Source organism: Sus scrofa, chromosome 18 (assembly GCF_000003025.6).
Source record: "Sus scrofa isolate TJ Tabasco breed Duroc chromosome 18, Sscrofa11.1, whole genome shotgun sequence".
NCBI classification, from domain to species: Eukaryota; Metazoa; Chordata; class Mammalia; order Artiodactyla; family Suidae; genus Sus; species Sus scrofa.
In genome coordinates, this window is record NC_010460.4 from 44,634,110 (window position 1) to 44,655,614 (window position 21,505).

The 21,505-nt window shown below is 46.4% G+C and overlaps 1 protein-coding gene and 1 long non-coding RNA gene across 2 annotated transcripts in view; one reads left to right on the forward strand and one right to left on the reverse strand.

Annotated features, from left to right (window-relative positions):
- Positions 1 to 21,505, forward strand: part of JAZF1 (JAZF zinc finger 1) — a 338,572-nt gene that overhangs the window by 145,580 nt on the left and 171,487 nt on the right.
- Positions 16,906 to 18,778, reverse strand: LOC110257624. The gene is made up of 2 exons (XR_002340511.1): positions 17,970 to 18,778; positions 16,906 to 17,079 (listed from the first exon to the last, which is right to left on the reverse strand). It is a non-coding gene; the product is annotated as an uncharacterized LOC110257624 (long non-coding RNA).

Genomic DNA, 21,505 nt, shown 5'->3' on the forward strand with positions numbered 1-21,505 from the left:
ATGAAACTATGGACACAAACAATATTAGAGTAATTCAGTTGAAAGGGAACATGCAGCAGATGAGCTTGGGGATGGAATATGACTGTGGCCTTGAAGTATCTATGTGGACAGTCACCATTGCATGGAAAATTCCCTTTCTCCCTGCTCTTTGTGTGGTGTTGACCTGCTGTATCAGTTCCGATTGTTTTGGGTTTTTTTTTTTCCCCTCTCCTTTATTTAGTACCAATTGTAAGAATTATCAACTGAGTTTCAAGCTTTCTCCAAGCTTTTTTTTTTTTTTTTGATTAAAATGGTGATGCCATGACATTGCAAGTGGAAATTCCAAAGTATCGTTGTCACTTCCTAGTAGAGCAACTTAGTTGTACACGTGACAAGGAGAGAGGGTGAGCGGTGGGTAGAAGTTCCTGGAGGCACATCACCAGGAGACATCTGTGACCTTTAGCGCCACCAGAAATGGAGTGAACTCCCTGGCAGAAGATTTCACAGTAAGGGAGGCGTCCCGGATGGTTTAGGATGGACTTGTAAGAGTTAAATTTTTTACCAGTGAATGCATCTTCCATCCACAAATCAAAGCTCTAGCAAGATATTATCTACACATTTATACAAAGGTTTAGGCACCCCTAAAAAGGGCACAAAGGTCAGGAAACAGAACTCGTCATGACAGGAATGCCATGCATGTGCCAGCAGGCTCACCTGTGGTCTGCATTTGCCAAGAAGTGCCTTCCAAGGAACCCCATCCCTACCTGGAGGACACCTTCCACAGAAAACCATGAAAACAAAGATCATTTGTCTTCAAATGCCTACTGCAAACACTGCATTTATAGGTAAAAATGATATAAAAATGTGAACCTAACAAGATGATATAAAAACATGAGTCTAATCTTATCTCCCATTTTTTCTTTTCGTTAACCTCTCCCTCCTACATGCATCTGGACACTATTTGATCCTTTGATCCTCTGGATCAGAATTTAGAAAGAGGCTTTGTTTGACCAGTTGTCTCCCTTCCTTTCAGATGAGGAAACGGAGGCTCTGGGCAGTGCAATGGTCTGCCCAAAGCCACACGACTCGTTCCGGAACTTGGGAATACGAGCTCCCATCTCATGACCCCTCTGCACCTTCAGCTCACTGTGTCCTCTCTCTTTCCTTGAGTCATTTCCAGAATGTTTTATATGAATCATAAAACTCCACCGAGGTCAGAATGTGGCCTGTTCCGCTCTTATAATACAGCACAGATCAATCATGAAAAAACTGCTGGAGAATGAAATTAAAATTGGCCTAATTGGTTCTCCCAGGAAAACTGAACAATAAAACAAAGTAACTGTTTTGTTTCTGACTGAGCAGAACTCTTGGATGTTTACTTTAAATCCCTCAGTATCTGTGTCTTCTTGCAGAGGACACTTGTAAGAAAGGGTCCTTTTCATTGTTTTTGAGTGCATCCCGCCTGGCTGCTTTGCCTTTCCTCTTTTTTTTTTTTTTTTTTTTTTTACTTTTTAGGGCCACACCCACAGCATATGGAGGTTCCCAGGCTAGGGGTCCAATCGGAGCTGTAGCTGCCAGCCTACATGACAGGCACAGCAAGGTCAGATCCTAGCCTCGTCTGTGACCTACACCACAGCTCAAGGCAACACCAGATCCTTAACCCACGGAGTGAGGCCAGGGATCGAACCTGCAACCTCATGGTTCCTAGTGGGATTCTTTTCCTCTGAGCCATGACGGGAACTCCCTGCCTTTCTTTACAGTCATTGTTTTCAGCCAGAGGTTGACAGAGGTTAAGCAAGGCCTGCATGGACCCACTAAGGATTGATTCTCTCTGCACCCGATAAGGATTTGCTTAGCTGTCTGCTCTTGGCCCACAGACCCAGAATCTTCCTAACGTGATCTGGGCCACTGCACTGTGCCCACGGGAGAGTCAAAAAGGAAGCCCCTGTCTGTCTGTGGCTCTTCTGTACCTGAGGAGCTTGTTCTTTAGAGGTGGATGGTCTGCTATGAGAGTTGCTGCTGCGTTTGCTGTCTTCCATGTAACTGTTCTTCTCAGATGCTTCACCCAGCCCCCAACTATACTGCCTTATTCTCTGCAGGAGACAGCTTCACCCTGAACGTCCCGTGCCCCCGAGTACCAGGGCAGAAACCTCCTGGCATCTAATAAAGGAGGATAAAAGCCACTGGCCCAGGAGTTCCTGTGGTGGCTCAGCGGGTTAAGGACCCGGTATTATCTCTCTGAGGATATGGGTTCCATTCCTGGCCTTGCTCTGGTTAAGGATCCGGCATTGCCATGAGCTGGGGTGTAGGTCACAGACGCGGCTTGGATCTGGTGTGGCTGTGGCTGTGGCGTCAGCTGGCAGCTGCAGCTTCAGCTCCTAGCCTGGGAACCTCCATATGCCACAGGTGCGGCCATGAAAAGAAAAACAAAAAAGCCACTGGCTGGTAAGAAGATGGTTTCCTTCCTTTTTTTCCTTTGGGAAGAGCCCAAATAACGTGCTTACCAAGAGGAAGCCCCAGTGCCCTCCAGAGATGCTTCTCCTCCTTAAGCCGCGGGCCTTTGACCAGATGCCCTCTGTGTCCAGAGCTGCCTGCAGAATGGAGTTGCATTCATCTGCCTCTTAGGTTTGCATCCTGGTTGTTCCCAAAAGATAAGCCAGGATGATGACACCAGATGAGGAACAAGCAAGAAGGAGAACTTCATTTTACTAAAAGTCTTGGATAATGCGAATGTCCTCTAGGAAGCGTAGGAGAGCGCAGAAGATCAGATGTGGTTTAGTTTGTTACTCTGCGGCTTGTTATCGAGCAGACTGTAACTTGTATTTCATTGCAGGCTGGGCTGCTGTCCCAGTAGACTTTAGGATATAATGAAATTGTAATTATTGTAAAGAATGACACGTTAAAATGACAGGTTTGGGGAAGATTTGATTTGCTTTTATTTTCCCGCATGGTTTTTACACACTAAAGCATCAAGACAAAGAAATGATTGTAATTTACTGAGGAAAGCTGCAAGGACCTTAGCGATCATTTTTCATGCATTTACTTAAGAGAGGGTAGAGGGACTCGATTTGACTTTTTTTCTTCCATCCTTTGAAGAGAAGGTCTTCTTGCTGAATTGTCACAAATACAGTACATCTTGACTTTAGTTTTTCCTTCTGTCTTCATTCGGATGTATTTATTGTTACGTGTCTTTGGTTTAGAGTTGAAAGAATTTCAGTTGCTGTAACTTTTGCGTTGAAACCGAGACTTGGCCAGGACCTAGTTGAAAGCTTTGGTGAATTTTGAAAACCCAGAAGGAAAATGTATCAGATTATGTATTTTTCGGGTTACATTTTGTCATTCTCTGTATTCCAGTGAGCACAGGCTGACCACCTCTAAGCATGTTATAAGCGCTCTCTCTCAACCTTAGCCTCCAGCTTATTCCTCATGGCCCCTTCATCCCCCAAATAAAACAAGAAACAAAATCAACCACCAGGAGGAGGAGCTTGCTGCCTTAACTGCATAGCTCATTTGCTTTTTGGAGTTTATTCTCTCAGAAGGTATTTTCCAAAAAGGTTATTTTCGATGATGTGCTTCTTAATCCCTCCAGTTTCTTTTTTGTTGTTGTTGTTGTTGCTATTTCTTGGGCCGCTCCCGCGGCATATGGAGATTCCCAGGCTAGGGGTTGAATCGGAGCTGTAGCCACCGGCCTACGCCAGAGCCACATCAACGCAGGATCCGAGCCGCGTCTGCAACCTACGCCACAGCTCACGGCAACGCCGGATCGTTAACCCACTGAGCAAGGGCGGGGATCGAACCCGCAACCTCATGGTTCCTAGTCGGATTCGTTAACCACTGCACCACGATGGGAACTCCCCTCCAGTTTCTTTTTTTCTTTTTTTCTTGACTTTTTACTTCACTTGAGATTAATGCCATCCTGATCTTTTTCAGCCGTTCAACAGATTAATTGGGCCTGTCTCTTTTTTTTATCTATGTACATAATACTGCGATTTGAGGATGGCGGTTGTTCAGCTTCATGTCCTCTGCTTCATGTTGCAAGCTCCCCGGTCTCACTGGCTGTGATGATATTTCATTAATACACAGGCTAGTAAAAAAATCACACTTTGTTTGCAGAGGCCATGGCATGTTTACCTTTCATTCAATAACAAATTCCTTTCTGAGTGAATAGGGGAAGCAGGATTTCTCTTTTGATATTTCATCCAACCCGGTGTTTCTGTTGAAAGGTGGGGGAAGGGGGGGTGTTGATGGTATCATTTGTCTTCTAGAAAGTTCCTGGCACTTGAATTCAGAAGACCTGGGCTCAGACTCCAGCCTTGGCCACGCACCTGAGTGTGCGCGCACAGGCCGGTCACTTTGGCAGTTTAGCCTGTATTTTTTTTTTTTTTCGTCTGTGAAATAAAGACAAGAATTCTGTCTCTTTGGTAAATCCTCTTTGGAAAGAGGCAGCATTAGTATAATGAGAACATCTCCCATACAAGGATGTTCTGACTATTAAATGCTACGTTACGTAAACTGCACATCACTGTGTATATGTTAGTTATCTTCTTTCAAGTTCAATTTTCAGTTGTAACTGACCACCCTCAGAGGCTGCTACTAATACTCAAAATAACAAGTAGTGAGATAGACTTATTTGGTCATAGAAGAAACTGAAAGTATATGCTTCAAAACATTCTCCCCCCTGCTGTTTGTTTTAAAGGCCGTGATCTGGGTGGGCAAAGTCTTCTAGGTCTTGGCTGAAAGAAGCAAAAACCCACCTTAACCCAATGAGAACCCATCAGCCAGGCTCCGGGGGTGGACCTGGCTTTAGATTTTTTTAGTAAGAACAGAATTGCAACTTCTCAAGGTCATCGAGCCAGTTATTTTCAAAGGATGTGTATAAACGTCGTGTGGTTTGTTCATGTTGCCTTAAAGCATAGAACACAAAACAGTTTGAAATTTATACTGTCCTGTTTGATTTGAGAAAGTCACGTGAAAGAGAATCCTCTTTTGGGGAGAGAGGTTGCTATTTCCTATGCATTGGGACTAGCTGATTTTTTAAAAAGAATTAAAGGTCCCTTCAGAGGGCTATAATGATCAGTTCAGGGTTATTTCCAAATTAGGAAGGAAATGGTAATTTACTGCAATATGGCATTTGCAAGAATTCTGTCAACCCCTTAGGACAATGCTAATTGTGGAGCTGGTGTATTCTTGACTTCATCAGCAGGCGAAGAGGGGGTGCCCTATGGTCACAATCCAGTAATTCCCTCAAATCTCAACATTCCAGACCCTCAGTGTTCATTCGTGGAATGCCTTCTCTTTTCCAGGGGTTCTAGAAAGTGGCTGGACAGGCTTATGTGCACAGCCCCGGCGCCTCGTAGGCCCAGCCAGTTCTGAGTGTCCTGTCTGTCCCTCCTCTGCTGGGGTGTCTGCTGCCATCACCAGCCCTGACCCTCTCAGCCATTCTCAAGTCCTTGTCCCACACCACACCAGGTTTTAAATCCACAGCCTTCTTCTTTAGAAATGTCAGCTTTGTGAACTTTTGACCCCTAGAAGTTCACTGCCAGTGTCCCAGCAGTCCCCTTAGCGGTTTATCACCTAACTTCCAAACAGTTTCCTATGTTCTAGGGGTACAGGTGGAAAAGGTGAGCTGGGAGCTCACCATCAAGTGTGCTTAAGTGATTATAATATAATCCACACTCAGGTAGGGCCTGGGTTAAATTCAGCTGGTAAGGCGCTATAGTCACATCTTTAAAATAAAGATGAAGGGAGTTCCCATGGTGGCTCAGCAGATTAAGAACCCAACATAGTGTCTGTGCGGATGCGGGTTCGATCCCTGGCCTTGCCCAGTGGGTTACGGATCTGGCGTTGCCACAAGCTGCAGCATTGTGTGCAGATGTGGCTTGGATCCGGTGTTGCCATGATTGTGGTGTAGGCTGGGAGCTGCAGCTCCGATTCCACCCCTAGCCTGGAAACATCCAGTATGCTGCAGGTGCAGCCGTAAAAAGAAAAAATAAAGAGGAAGGAGTCAGAGACCCAAAAGAAATGTCTTTGGATGCTTAGCATCATGGCTAGAGCTATGAAGTGCTGGGCCCGGGGTGGGAAGACAGGCCACCAGGGGAGACAAGAGCGGAGCGTTTAGGGTGCAGAGGGACAAAGACTAGCCCCTTTGTGATGATGTCGCCTCCTTACCTGGTGATGACACTTGCCTGATCACGGAGTCTCTCTCGGATCAGAATTATCCAAACCCAAGTCGTTGAAACCTTCCGTCTCCTTGTGTTGCCTTTGGACCCAACTTCAAATGCATGAAGCCTAGAGGCAGTTATGTTGCTTCGGGGCTATATAGCCGTGCCTCATTTTCCAAACAAATGGGATGGATTCTCATTAAAGTGCAGATAAGGTTTCCTTTATTACAAATAGAAGAGGCAACCCGATCCAGTGAATGAGGTAGTGGGTTTGCCTCTCTCGAGCTGTCGCTCACACTAGCAAAATGAAATACGCAGATTGCAAACGCACCAGCGCGGCAAAGGCCTTCGGCGCACACAGCGGAGCGCCGCCCTTTCTTTCGCTTTAATTCCCAAATTTAAAAGATGTGCGTATTCTCTGTGGCACTTACAAAGAGTACCCAACAGCTGTATGTTTTAATTTCCAAATTGCAGGCCTATGTATTTAGTTCTTATCTAGTTCTCTTAAAGAATACAAACTTCCTTTCTTTGGTTTTTATCCAAAGTGGGGAGATTGTTTATTGATTTCTTTTTTTTTTTTTTTTTTAGAGAGAGCTCATAGTGCCCAGGGAAGGGTTAAGAGGGAAAAGAGAAAGTAAATGTGAAAGAGAAAGCCATGCTGTACATGATCTATTTTATGTGTTTTGTTTTTACGTACGTAGGATAAATTCCAGCAGAGGCCATACTCTCCAAGAAATCATTTCTAGATTTGTCATAAAGATGAGAGACCTGGCCCCCAGGCTTTGCTTCTAGATATGAGACACCCTGGAGTGAAGAGCAGAGCCCCCCACGTGAAGGACGAAATCTTTCTTCCTTCTCATTGCACATCCTGCTGGTGACAAAGCATAGATGCCTGCCTCCCCCAGATCTTTGTCAGAGAAAAAAAGCCCAGTTTCTATGTGAAAAAAATTATACATATGCAAATACATAAAGATGGTGGTGGGCTCTACAAGATGGTGTTTGTGACCCAGGTAGGGTCTTGCTGGGTCAGTAACTATTCATCCTGTTCTCTGCTTCCCACCCCCAGAAGCACTTCAGGGCTGAGGGGTGGGGAATTCGGAGTGGGGGTTCTTCCCACAAAATGCCTTCTCTTCTCTCCAGCATGAGCTCCGTATCCATCCGTCCCTCTGCACCAAGTTTGCATTCTGTGAACTTACACTGTGTGGACACCCGAGCAGAAATGACTATCACAGAGACTCTCCCCCAGCTCCTCTAGCCCATCAACCTCTGTAGACCCTTCCTCTGAAAGCGTGGCTGCTTTTTCAGTATCTAATGAATGAAGGCGCCATCGGCAGATAAAGAATGCAAGGAACAGGTGGACCTGGGATGGGTGTCTTTAAAGCTCTAGAAACCTCCAATGGGTACATTGGAGGGATTTTAGGAAATGTTTATGGACTTAGATGTAATTACACTTTGTGTAGAGTGACCAGACTTTGCCAAGAAGAGCTACCTTGAGTAACCGAAGAGGTGCCTGTGAACTCTGATACTTTGAGTGCTAACTGTGCCCTTCTCGGTGTGACCCAAATGCAAGAATGAAGGTGATTAGTATATTCGTGTGAATATATCATCAGGAAGTTTGTATCTTCATCATAGGAGCAGTTTAGTTCAAACCTGACAGTCTTCTTAGTAAATGTTTATGAAATCCTTTTGGTCAGGACCAAAATAGAAATCAAAACTTTTACTATCCTCTCCCCCTAACCCACAGAGAAACATTATTTAAAGTTTAAGTTTTAAACCAACACAAAGATAAATAAAAACTATTTTAAAGTCAAGATGGTTACTGTCGACCTGTACTCTTGCGTTATAAATAGTAGAAAGGTTCTTAGTAACGCATGCACTTTTTTTAATGGCGTTTAAGTCTCAACCTGACAAATAGACAATGTGAAATAGACAAGACTTCCCTACTCTCTTCCAAAAAGGATGAAAGCCAAAACTTGGAAGGATCAACAGCCCTTTCTCATGCACGTTGTCCACAAGTCAAGCTCATCTTGGAGATTCACCTGCACAAGGCATCATTGCTTTTCTCAGAAGGGCACTGCTGTATCTTAGGTGGGTTCCGAAGGCCCTCTGATTGGAATAGCCAGGCTGAAATTTTCCAAGTCTCCCCTTTGGCAATGAACCTGGCTGCAGAAACATCTTAGTTGTATAAGACATTTAAAACTGTTTATCTCTTACCCCTGTCTGCATTGATTTGTTTGTATGCCATGCCTGCCTCCCACAAGCCTATAAAATTTCAACCGCACTACACTTGGGGCCGCGGCTGCATTCTATATATGTGTATTTGAAGTGAACATTCCTTTTCAATTCTTTAACAACATTCTCCCCCTGTGCCAACTGCTTAAAGGCTCTCTTGCTCCTCCTGGTTTGCTCAGATCTAAATCTAGAGATGCAAAAGCTGCAGTCCATGGTTTGTGTTCTTTGAATCTCATCAGCTCACATGCCTTCACCCCCTAATATTATGTAGTCAAGCTGTATTGTTAACTCCTGCTATTTTTTAAGTCTTAGAAGTAAGGGTGCTTCAAACTCAATAGAACCTGAGGATGGGGCTTTAGCCAGGAAGGTTCTGTTTGACTGCAAAAGCCTGATTTTCAGGGAATATGTCTGAATACTATTTGATCTAAACCTTCCATCTTATTCCTGTGATTTGCTTTCCACCTAGAAATGAACTGTGGTCCTTACCCAGGTGAATGTATAATTCTTCACCTTGCTAGCAAACTTGGTTTTAATGACTTCACATGAAAATAACAAAAGTTAACAAGGATATCTTTTCTTAAAGCTTTCTAACAGTTAGCTTGCAAAACGTTAAGAAAAGATCTGAACACAAGTTGAAAAACACTTTTCTATCGCCATTGCCTTGAGTGTTTTAAATGGTTCTCATTTTATATAGTAAATGATTTCCATGGAATGTCATAGATTTTCCCACTGTAGCCTTTCATTCTTAGGTCTTACAATGTTCTGCAGCCATTTTTATCCACTGAGCATCTGTTTGGGATAATGAAAGCTAGCAGTTGCCTTTGTAGTAACTTTTCTTATGATTCCAGTATGTTCTGTTGCATGGATTTGCTGGCTGATTATTCAAGAGGGGATTTTTAAAGGACATGCTTTTCATCTGTTACCAATTTCTCCCCTCAAAAGCAGTGTGATACGTAGTTTACTCACTCTTGATTGAATTGCCTCATCTTCACTCTTGCCTTCATTCTGATGGATTTTCATAAGCTTCTGCCAAAGTTTTCTGAATAAAATGTCGCCATGTTATTTAATGGTCCAGCATAAAAAATGAATTGTTGGCTTTATAGGAAGTAACTTGAACATGGCAGGACATTGCAAGGGTGAGTCCTGTGTTGGGAACCATTTTCTTCCTGGGGCAAATTCTCCGAAAAGATTACAGAACAGTCCCTTCAATTACCCAAATCCCTAGAAGTGGGGAAAAAAAACAACAGAAACACTCGAGGAAGATATTTCAGCAACATGGGTATTAAGAAAAGGTGTCTGCATGATTTTGCTTCAAGTTGGATATTGTTTAAAACATTTTGCAAAATGATTTTTCTCTTAGTATGAAGAACTAAAGAAATCGGAGCAATTCATACGGGTTTCTGTGTACCAGGAAAACTGTCCAAAAGTGAAAATATTTTTAATTAAAATTTGCCATTGTAATTAGAAAGTTTTTTGCTGTGTATCATCAGTCTCCTCCCAGCTAGAATGAAAAATCCATAATGGAGGAGCTTTTGTCTTTATTTTTAATTCACTTTTGTGTCCCTGTCACCCTGAACGATGGCTGGCATTTAATAGACACTCGGTACCTATTTGTTGAATGAATGAATGATTGCCTATTATGATTCGCCAGCACTTCATAGAGTTGTTAGGACAAAGACATTCCGAATGAGGTGCCAGTGCTACCATTATTTGTGACAGTTCTGTGCACTAGTACTGCCATACGAATACTAAATGCTGTGTGCCCTCAAGAATACAGCCATAGTGGGGTTTGTGCCACTTTGGAAAGAGGTCTATGGATAATACTCGGGTGAACGCTTTTTTTTTTTTTTTTGGTGACTGTACCCAAGGCATGTGGTAGTTCCTGGGCCAAGGATTCAACCCGTGCCACAGTAATGACAAGGCTGGACCCCTGACCCGCTGAGGCACCCAAGCACTCCTCAGGTAAGCTCTTTGGTCCTCATAGTGTTCAAAACCCTTCCGCTTCCACTCCGATTGGTCTAAGGAACCGTTCTGTTGGCCTACCCTGACCATTTCTCGAGAGGGCAACAAGCAGTGACTTGTCCAGAGGTAAAGAAAAGAAGGACTGTGACCACTTGGATAATTTCAATTGGACTGAATGCTACTATCGGGGCAGTGTAGCAGCTGAGATTAGGTTGTTGTTTCAGATTGAATTTGGGCGTCTTTTGGTGGAGGTCATTTCCAGAGAGGAAATATTTAAATACACCAAATGCAGAGAGTAAACAAAAGTCCACTGTCACCTCTCTATGATATCTGGGTTTCCTTAGAGAAATAGGCTCCCTCCAGAACTCAGCCAAGAGCCCGGGAGCTTTCTTGTGTTTGTTCATAAGGGTCTGAGGGCCCCACCTTCCCGCCTTTCACCCCAGGGTGCAGGGAGAGAAGACGGGCTTTGGGGTTGAATCGCAGCCTCCTGTCTAGTCCTTGATTTTGCCCTGGATGAGTCTTCTGCACCCCTGCCCCTTCCTTTCTGTCCTTAGCTGTAAAGTGGGAAACGCCCTATCTGTCTTGCAGAGCGGTGATAGGGTGAGCAGAGATCAGGAAAGCTCAGGGCCTGTTGTGTAGTTGGCCTGAGGACATCCATGTTGCTTTCTCGTTCTTGTCTTAACTGTGTTGCACCGAACAGACTGAAGTTCTGAGACAAGAGTGTTCTCCCCACTCTCACCACCTGCGTGACCACTTCCCTGCTCTTCAGAAGCCCTGGCATGGAGTCTTGGGCAGTGTTTCCTAGACTTCTGCCTTTCGTGGGCACGTAACATTGGACCGAAAGACTTCATTATTGCACTGATGCTTTTGATTTTGCTGATGGAAGACTTACCAAAAAAATACCATCTGCTGCCAACATCATATCACAAAAGACAGGATGTTTTTATAACCTGTGAGCGAAGGACTGTTCTCATCACTCTCCATCTCTCCGCAGAGATCAGAAGCAGCCCAGGGGCTGGCATTTAGGAGCCACTTCTTCCTAAAGCCCAACGCCAAGAAATACGATTTCCTCCTTCACTGTGGAAGCAACTCTACCCGCTAGGTGCACCCTTGCGGTGGCAGCCCCTGTGACTGGCACAGGGTCCATCAGGCATCTATTCAGGGCGTTTCTCCAGGGAGGGAGAGAGCCTGCTCCCCCCCCCCCCGCCCCCGACAAGCCTGCTTGGCTGTTACCATTTAGGGGTCTGAGTCTGCGGGGAGCCCGGGGCTTGGAGACTTTCCCCAGCCCCAAATGCCCGTAAATTAAAGGGTCTGTTTTTAAACATGGGTAATGGAAAAAGACACACTGGCGACAGGGGGGAAGGTGTGAAGCCCAGTTGGGGCAGCAAATCAAATCGCTTCTGACCTGATGCAGTGGAAAACCGAGGTAAGGGGTGCATGTGACTCCCGAGCTGTGAACCACCCCGTGGACACCTCTAAAATTTTAACCACAGCATTAGGGGGCCCTCTGTTCCATCCCCCGGGCTCTTGGTTTGGAAAATACTTCATTTGGCCCCATTCAGTTGAGAGAACATTTAGTAAGTGACTACTGGGTACAGAGGTCTGTATACCAGGTGTTAGGGGCAGGTACTGGGTCTGTAAACACTCATCCGTCTCCATGATAATTATTTTTCTTATGCATGGACAGGTTATAAAAGCCACTTCAAAATAGCATTTGCTTTGGTCTTTATATCGTGATGCTAACGATGTGAGCCCTGTGGGTAGGATTCTTTACACCAAGGGTTTCTCGTGACTGGTACATTCTAAAGGGATTCGTAATTCAGGATTCATCTCGTGCATGTGACAGAGGCGTTCCAGTCTCTAGGAGGAACCTGGGGCTTGAGGGGGAAGGGAGCTGATAGGAAGTCTAGCTCAGGCTCTTACTGGGCCACAAATGCCCACGACTGCTGGTTTGGTGCCTGGAATGTTAAAAAGTTCTGTGTGCTCCATTCCCTCTCTTACCTCATGTCTCTCTTGAGGGTAGGGAATCTCGTAGGCTAAAGCCTCGGCGTAGTAGGAAAAGAGGCTGCCTCCAAGGCTCAGGGCAGGTGGTTTGGGCTAGCTCTGGGCCTCAGAGAAGAAGGCTTTTGATACTTTTCTTTCCTTGCAGCTTCATCTTTAGACGCCACTGTTGTTGTTGGCAACAGAAGAGGTTGTAAGCCTGGGGACCAGATCCAGCCTGGCCTCCAGACCCGCTGTAACCTAGGCCTTAAGCTAGAAGCTAAAAGAGTGCCTTCTGACCAGGGCGAACTGTGAGCTCTGCTTTGCCCTGGCCCAGCTTGGCTTATATACTTGTCCTGGTTTAATTATTCATACTGTCCCCTGCCACTCTCAGAGGTGTCCCAGTGGTTTGGATAGTAAATTTATATGATCACTCTACCCATGAGTCACCCACTGACATATAACCTGCCCCGTCTTGCCAGAGTCATGGCAAAGTTTGGTGCCAAAGCTCCGAATAATAGCAGTGTGTGTGTGTGGCCAGAGTAACCCCAACCCCACCCCATCCCTCCCAAAGCCACAGCCTCACTGGAAGGCTGGTCTAGAATGTAGGGTTTCCAAAACCTGGACAGAAATCTATCCATTTCACATCGATCCAGCATCTGGTGCAGTGTGAGCCGTACTGACAAGACTAAATAGATCACCAAACCAGAAGTGAAGGTTTAGGAGTGGAGGGTGTGACATCAAAGAAGGTTCTTAAACTTCAGATTGGACTCTTGACCAGACTTCCCGAGTACACTCAGTATCCTCCAACTTGAGAACGAGTACATTTTCAAACGACCTGTTTTCCTTTCTGCCAAATTAAATGTAGAGTAGAAGGAGCTGGGCTTGGAGTCAGAATGGGGTTTGAATCCTGCCCGTGCCCGGATCAGCCATGTGAATGAACTCAGGCAGCGCCGGTGCTGTTTCCTGCCTTGCCCTGTTGCGCCGTCTGCTTTATGAGGACAAGCAGATCTTTTGCTCATGCTGGTGCTTGTAAGGATTTATTTATGTACAGCAGAGTGACCCAGTCACATATGTACATTCTTTTTCTCACATTGCCCTCCATCATGTTCCATCACAGGTGACTAGATGTAGTTCCCTGTGCCACACAGCAGGAGCTCATTGCTGATCCGCTCCAGATGCAATAGTCTGTCTGCATCTACTAACCCCAGAGTCCCAGTCCTCCCCACTCCCTCCCCCGCCCCCTTGGCAACCACAAGTCTCTTCTCCAAGTCCATGAGTTTCTTTTCTGCGGAGAGGTTCATTTGTGCCATATATTAGATCCCATATATAAGTGATATCATATGGTATTTGTCTTTCTCTTTCTGATTTATTTCACTTAGTATGAGAGTCTCTAGTTCCATCATGTTGCTGCAAATGGCATTTTTGTTCTTTTTATGGCTGAGTAGTATTCCATTGTGTATATATACCACATCTCCCTAATCCAGTCGTCTGTCGATGGACATTTGGGTTGTCTCCATGTCTTGACTATTGTGACTAGTGCTGCAGCGAACATGTGGGTGCATGTGTCTTTTTCAGGGAAAGTTTTGTGCAGATACATGCCCAAGGTGGTTGTAAGGATTTAGACATGATGTTGCTGTTTGGAGCCTGACAGATACACTGAAAGTTTTGTTTCATTTCTCTTCCTTACTCAGAACTTTCAGGGAAAGGGAACAAGGGCTTGATTGGATTTGTGTTAAGAATTGGAACAAAAGGTCTTTAGAAAAAACTGTCACTTGTGAGTGGCATTTTTCCAGCAGCGAGGTGACAAAGAATAGCCCTGGACAGTTGCAGTGCCCAGTGGACACTGTTGGTGGGAGACCAGATCAGGATGGCAGGGCTAGGAAGGTGTGAGGGAGTGACTGCGTCATTGTCCTGAGGTTGTCACACCCGGAGACTATTGGGCTGTAGCTGTAGTCGCCGTCTCTGTGGTCTAGGCTTTCTTTTCCTGGCAGAAGCTTGGCCGTCTTACAGTGAGGCGCCTCCAGCCGTGGTCAGCTGGCTGCGGTTCTTTAGGAAGGAGCTGGACTGTGGAATCTTTGTCAGGGGTGCAGATTCTGATGCCCTGATGTGGGGTTGCCCTTGTAGATGATGGGTTCTTCCAGGACAGAGATTCTCTTTGGTCTACCATATAACCCCTCAAGCTGCAGGCTCAGGACCTGGAACGTTAGGTGAGAGGAAGCGAGTCCTAAATGTCTCTTAGGAGCTTGGTAAAGATTTCATCACCACTAAGAGGCCTCCCTGACCGCCTCCATGGACCCCCCAGAGCTCTCTGCACCGCATCGCCGTGTTTTGCCAATGGCGCAGAATTCATCGTGTCCCTCCCCATCTCGGCAGCATCCATCGGCTACTTATGGTTCATCACCAGCTACTGTTCTCTCGTGCCTCAGTTTCCCCATCTATAAAATGAGGGTAAAATGATAGGATCATTTTGAGGTCTTGTATGTGTATGTGTGTGTGTGTTTATGTGGGGACTCATGTGTGCATACACACATATGCAGGCACACGTGTGCATACACCTGCATGTACATACAGCTTCCGCTCCAGCCTCCTCTCTTACCCAAATCCTCGCTTTTCCACTCTCTGACCTGGCTGGCCTGAAGGCCTCTTTTCTGAGATTTCACCATGGCATCATTTTTTTTCTCTCCTCTAGAACTTGTAGCATCTGTTCTCCCTTCCTGGACACTCTCGTGCTACCTCGCCCAACTACCTGCTAGTCTTCCTTCAGCTTAAATATCATCTCTTCTAAGCAGCCGTTTCTGACTCTCTAAGCCCAGGTTAATCCTCAGCCCGGCATCCACCCAGAGCACCTTAACCCAGCAGTGCTCCGTGGCATTTGTCGCCTTGGATTGTAATTTGTCACATGTGCTTGTCAGCTCCTCTCCCAAGCACCTGTCAGCCCCACGAGGGCAGGGACACTGTGCTTCTGGTCCCCTCACCTTTCTGTTTCCAGTGTCTACCCCAGCGGGGGACTCATGAACAGACCCTTGGAAATACTTGTTATCAGTGTTGATTCAGTGAATGAGCGGGTCTTGAAGACGCGCTGCTCAGGAACGTCTCTCCCCAAGAATTCAGTTTGGTTTCAGTGGATCCAAGCTTCGAGATCGTCTGTGGAATAGCGTCACCCTAACACACTGATTGCATTCCTGCCTGATGTTTGCCTGCGTGATATCTTGCGCTGGGTACTATTTAGACTCTGGGAATATGGAACTGCAGAATTTGCTTCTAATTCTTCAGGTAACTTGTTGTTGTCCGGGCAAAGCTCTAGTTTTCCTCATGAAAAACACACACACAAAATTGCTTGGAATCCCTTGTAGACTCATTTTAGGTGTTTTGAGAAACAGCTTTTGCAGGAGCTCAGTTGTGCCCATAATGGCGAAAGTGTCGCAATGGGAATGACCTCAGCAAGTCGCTCGTTGTGTATGTGGGGAAGGGAGTAGAGTCATCAGCAGTTTAAAATTATCTGCAGACTTACAGGACTTTACAGTCTGACTCAGGTCTCTCTTCCGTTATGAAACCCCCTCCAGACCATTCTGGGCCATGGCGTCTTGCCTAGGTTTGGGCTGATGTTGTTTGTACTGCCCCGTTCTGCCAGCACAACTGCACACCCTTAGTTATCATTCCAGTACGTTGTCATGTGTCCTGAGCTAAAAGCACAGGCTTCTGGAGAACACAGACTTCCTCGCCCATGTCCTTCAATACCTCTCAGTGTCATGGGCAGCCTTATGAACCGAGGACTCAGTAACTTTTTATGAGAAGCAAAGTAGTAAAGTATTTAGGTTATAATAAGTAGAAAGGTAAGACTCCAAATTTTAAAACTGTACCTGAAGAAGACGAAAAGGAAGTACAGCAAAAGCATGAGCTGAGCTATGTTGGGATAGTTGATGATGGGTAACTTTCATTTTCTTATATAAAAATAAGTGAAATAATAACTTATTTTTCAATAACGTAAATAAGTTTATTTTGTGCTCAGTGGAAAAATTTCTGGATTTTCCCACTTCTTCTACAATCATATCATTTTTTATTAGGAACAAAACCCCACAAATGTGATTATTTTTTAAAAGAAGATTCTCCTACCCCATTTTGTGTTAGAACCTGTGGCCACCCCTCATTGGCAGGCAGGAGCAGGTGTTGGGGAGAAAGCGTCTTATTGCAGCATAATTTACCCATTTGTTTGGATCATCAGGATGGGGTGGTGCCAACCGCATTCTTTGGATGGAAATTTAAAAAGATTCTGTCTGGAAAAGCAGTTAAGGGCAGTGCTGCCATGGTGTGTATTTGGAGCCATGCTTCAGAACTGAGAAGTTACATAATGCTGACAAATTAAGGCGATAAACCAATTTAACAAATCCCATAAAAATATTTTCTTGGCAGTATTGTGCAATCCTCTCTGATTTATCCAAAGCATATCTTTAGCTCTTCAAGACTGGATTTCATAGACAATAACTGCTAGCAAGTATGGCTCTGATAGCAGTTACCCTTTATTGAGTCTGTCTTGTGTCACATATGACTCATATTATTTCATGTTCACAGCAACCAAAGGAAGCAGGGATTGGTATTTATTCATATTTTATTGATGAGGAACCTGCAAACCTGACCAGTTTGCCAAAAGTGGCCCAGCAGAGCATGGGGCCAAGCCACAGGCTTATGGAGAGTCTGCCTTGCGTGCGGCCCCCTGCTGGGCGCCCTGCGATGTGTGGTCCATGCCTCCCAGAAGCTGAATGACCTTTAGAGAGAGAGGATATAAAGAGATGAAAAAACTAAGTGATGAGGATTCGGGCGACATTCTGGGGGGCACAGAGGAAGCAAGAATTAGTCAGAGCCTCAGCCTGGTGATTGGTGACCTCCATTCTCCCCCACCCCACCCCACCCCGTGTCCTTCTCCCGCACACGCCCTCCGCTCCTGGTGTCAACAGGTGACAGTGGCCTTTCGTGCCCATCTCTGTACCTGCTGCTCCCTCCAGCTGTTAACAATGACCACTATTTGTGTGTCCTTAAGATGTGCTGAGCCATCACTTTTACACATGATTTCACTGATTCTTCACAACTACACTGTGAAAGGGATTATCCCTGCTTTTCACAGGAAGAAAATGAGGGTTTGAGAGCTCAGTTAGTACAGTTAGGAAGATGTAGAGTTAGGAAGCGACGGGCCTAGGAATCCAGTCCTGTTTTGTCTGATTCCCAGAACCCGTGACCTTAACCCCCTGCTGTCAGTACTTTGATGCCCATCTTTGCATGCCCCAGACTGCTTGTCCCAGAAGGTCAGCACTGCTGTCCCAGAGCTCCCGCAGCCCTTAGTGGCCCTCCTCCACTTGTCCCGTGCTTCGTGGCACCAGGGCCATGACCACTTCTCTTGGGCCCTGCACACTTTGGGGCGCACCAGTGCCCCCGCGTGCTCAGGATGCCGCAGACACACCATACAGCATGGGCTTCTGCAAGATGGAGGTTCTCTGCCCTCCGTAGCTCCGGGGTATGCTTGGGAAGGAAAATTTAATTGGGGGATTCTAAAGAACCAGCTTATTCTTGCTTCCTCCCTTCCTCTCTCAGACTTCATGAGAGGGGAGTTTGATTGGAATTTGAATGCCATTTTCATTTCACTTTGAAATCAATAACTACCTTTCAGTAAGTCTCGTCCCTGGAGTCTCGGGTGTCCGATAAGAAATGCTCACCCAGGAGTTGCAAGTGCATGAAAACGGTGACGTTGATCAGAAATATTAGCACCAGGACAGCTGGCGTACAGTTGTCAATATCACAGTTGCGCCGCCGGCCGGCATCCGTGTTCCTTGATACAGCAATCACGTCCTCTCCTCGCTTCTCTTTCCGTGGTGTGAAAACAGCGAGGCTGTGCTTGAGAAAACCCTCCAAGTTCTTTAAATGCCGCAGAACGCAGATGGTGGTGATGGTGGCGCTCTGCAGGTCCGTTTCGCCTCGTCGCCACCTGCGTGTCATGATAGCTGTCACCACAAGATGTCAGTGTGGTATCAGTCCTGTGTGTCAGAATGAAAACCGCCGCCCTCGGGGTCTAAGTCAGAGGAGGAGCTGGGCTCGCCTCCCCGTTTCCTTTGGCTTCGGTCTTAGTCCAAGGCTGCCTTTCCTCTTAGTTTTCCCTGTTGCAGTTTTCCATTGGTTCACACCTCATCAGGAGGCTTTTCTTAGTTCTCTCTCTAAACGTAAATACTTTCCTCCCTGCTACTTATGCACAAATAACCTCAGGAATCCCCCCATTCTGGTGTTATCTCAGCACGCTTAAAATCTTTGCAAAAGGATGTATGTAACAGCAGAGGTTTCTCTCTTTCTAAGGAGGGTTTTTAAATAGTTGAGGATGGGGGAAATATGGTATCTTTAGTAATAGTACTGTAAGTGTGGTTTGGTTTTTTTCCTGTCTCCGTCTCTTTAATTTTTGGTAAAAGCGTAACCCTAAAAGAAAAAAGTAGGAGCTTGTATGAACTGAGCAAAGCAAGCAAAAGAGGGGGAGATGGTGCTAAGGGAAGAACACACGTGTGGAAGCCCTGGGGGGGTCCTGCAGCCTTCCTCGAGAGGAAGCTCTGTGATGGCCGTTCTTCTGATGAAAAAAGGTGAAAAATCCTTCCCAGGATCAGTTAACTAGTAAACAAGTGCCAGAGCCTAGCTTTGGACCTGGTCTCTTTGTCCCCAGAGCCTGTGCCTACTCAAAAGCTGACATTACCTTAAAAAAATTAAGGAAAAGAAAGTATATGTATGTATGACTGGGTCACTTTGTTGTACAGCAGAAATCGACACAGCATTGTAAATCAGCTATACTTCGGTAAAAATAAATAAGAAAAATCTTATTAAGGTATATTTACCATATTATAATATCACCATATTATATAAGTTTCAAGTGTACACCATTTTGATTCATTATTTTTATTGTTGTTGTTGTCTTTTTGCCATTTCTTGGGCTGTTTCCGTAGCATATGGAGGTTCCCAGGCTAGGGGTCTAATTGGAGCTGTAGCCACTGACCTATACCAAAGCCACAGCAACACAGGATCCGAGCCGCGTCTGCCACCTACACCACAGCTCATGGCAACACCGGATCCTTAACCCACTGAGCAGGGCCAGGGATTGAACCCACAACCTCATGGTTCCTAGTCGGATTCGTTAACCACTGAGCCACGACGGGAACTCCTTGATTCAGTATTTTTTCAAAGGTTATATAGACTCCATTCATAATTATTACTGGTAATGTTACTCTCGTTCGACTCTATCATATATAAAAAGGAGGAGGAGCCTGCAGAATCCATGCCCACCTCGGTCAGCAAATCTCTGTTGAGTCTTGGCTACAGGATACTATATTGTGAATAATACCAAAACCTATGAAACCTCGCCTCTGCCCCGAGGAAGCGAAACACAGTGAAGGAGAGGGAAGAAGACACGTACACGCAGGGCAGTAGAACACAGTTCCTCCTTGGGGTGACGGAGGCAAAGCAGAGGGCAGGGCTCTGGTCCCGTGCTAGTGCCAGCCCTTCCGTGGGCTCTTTGTTATCTCAGCCTGAAATAAATCTGCTAAACGAGAGGCGTGTTCCCAAGGTGGCCTCTCTCTTGGCATTCTGTGGTTCTAAGATGGAATATGAGAAGGGGAGCTGCTCCAAGCCGCCAGAGGTTGCCACCCATGGATGCCTTTGTAACCCAGACGCGGTAAGATTACAGTAATCCTCTCTTTAGGTGGTCCTTTCCGAAGAGGACAGGTGAAAGCACGACGGGAGGCACCGCCCGGTTACAGCAGGGCCGTTTCCAGTTTCTCGGTGCCTGGCTTGGATGTGGAGGAGAAGCAGATCTGAGGCTTCTGGAAAGATTTGGTAGGGAAACAGCAGAGCACTTCTGGCGTACGACTTTAGACGTCCTGGTCCTGTGTCCGTGGGAAGAACTTGGCGAGGATCAACAGAGGAGCCACAGGGATGACTGGACATTTGAAAAATAAGACCCGAGAGCAGAGGTTAGAGAAACAGGGGTTATGTAACCTGGAGCTCCTGGGAGGTGACTCTGGCAGGCTTGGTCTAGAGCAGCACTCTCGGGAGCTCGGCACAGAGAGCACTGACTGACCCTGTTTGTCCGGGTCCAGCCGAGCCACAGAAATTTTAGGTTTGATCCCCGAGAAAACCTTCCCTAGGTGGCAACTGTGAAACATGGCACACATGATGGAGAGACGTCGATTGGGTTTTCTGTTTTCCTGTCGTAAAAACAGGACACAGTAGACCTTTATAATAATCACGGCGCTGGAGGTCAGGCTTAACTCGAGAGGATGGAAGATGTCGTTCCGGCTTCTGCTGTGTTTGGTCTGAGGGGGACGTGATCGCCCGGAGAATATCAGGTTTCATGTCCCAGTGAAAATCTTATTACTTACAATCATGGATCTGCAGAGGAGGACCACGTGGGTTTTCTTTGACCGTGTAACACAGTGGAGCATGAAATAGGGGCTGTTAATAACATCCTGGGCCAAGAGGCGTAAAATGATACTGTCCCGACAAACAAGTGGTTACCCGGATTCTGGGATTATCTTGTTAAAGTAATCTTCTTAAAATATGTATCTTTTATTCTCTCCTGCTTGGACTCTTCTGCCGGCCCCCCAGCCTCATCCCCGCACCCCTCCCCCTCCCAGCCTCATCCCCACACCCCTGCCCCCTCCCAGCCTCGTCCCTGCATCCCTGCCCCTCCCATCCTCTTCTCTGCACCCCTGCCCCTCCCAGCCTCTTCCCTGCACCCCCCCCCTCCACTTTTGCCCACCTCCCAGCCTCGTCCCAGCACCGACCCAGTTCTGTCAGCCCACTCAGCACCATCTCCTCCCCCAGGAGGGAGCCTTGCTCTCGCTGTCCCAGCTGCACCCCTATCCTGCCCTCTGCCGGGCTGGCTTCTTTCATCCTTTACATCTCAGCCGAAACGTCACCCTCCCGGAAAGGCCTCCCCTGACCTCCTCGCAGAGATTCTCCCTTTCATCTCCCAGCTCGTTTCCTTCACAGAAATGGCCGCAGGTAAATGTCCACATCCTGAGGGCCGGAGTCACAGCTAATTCCCTGGTGTCTTATCCACGCTGCTCTCGCTGCCCAGGAGGCAGGGACGGGCTACATACGTGCAGGACGAATGACTCACTGCACCTGGCTCCATGTCAGCCACTCACCTTCCGACTTCCCTTGGC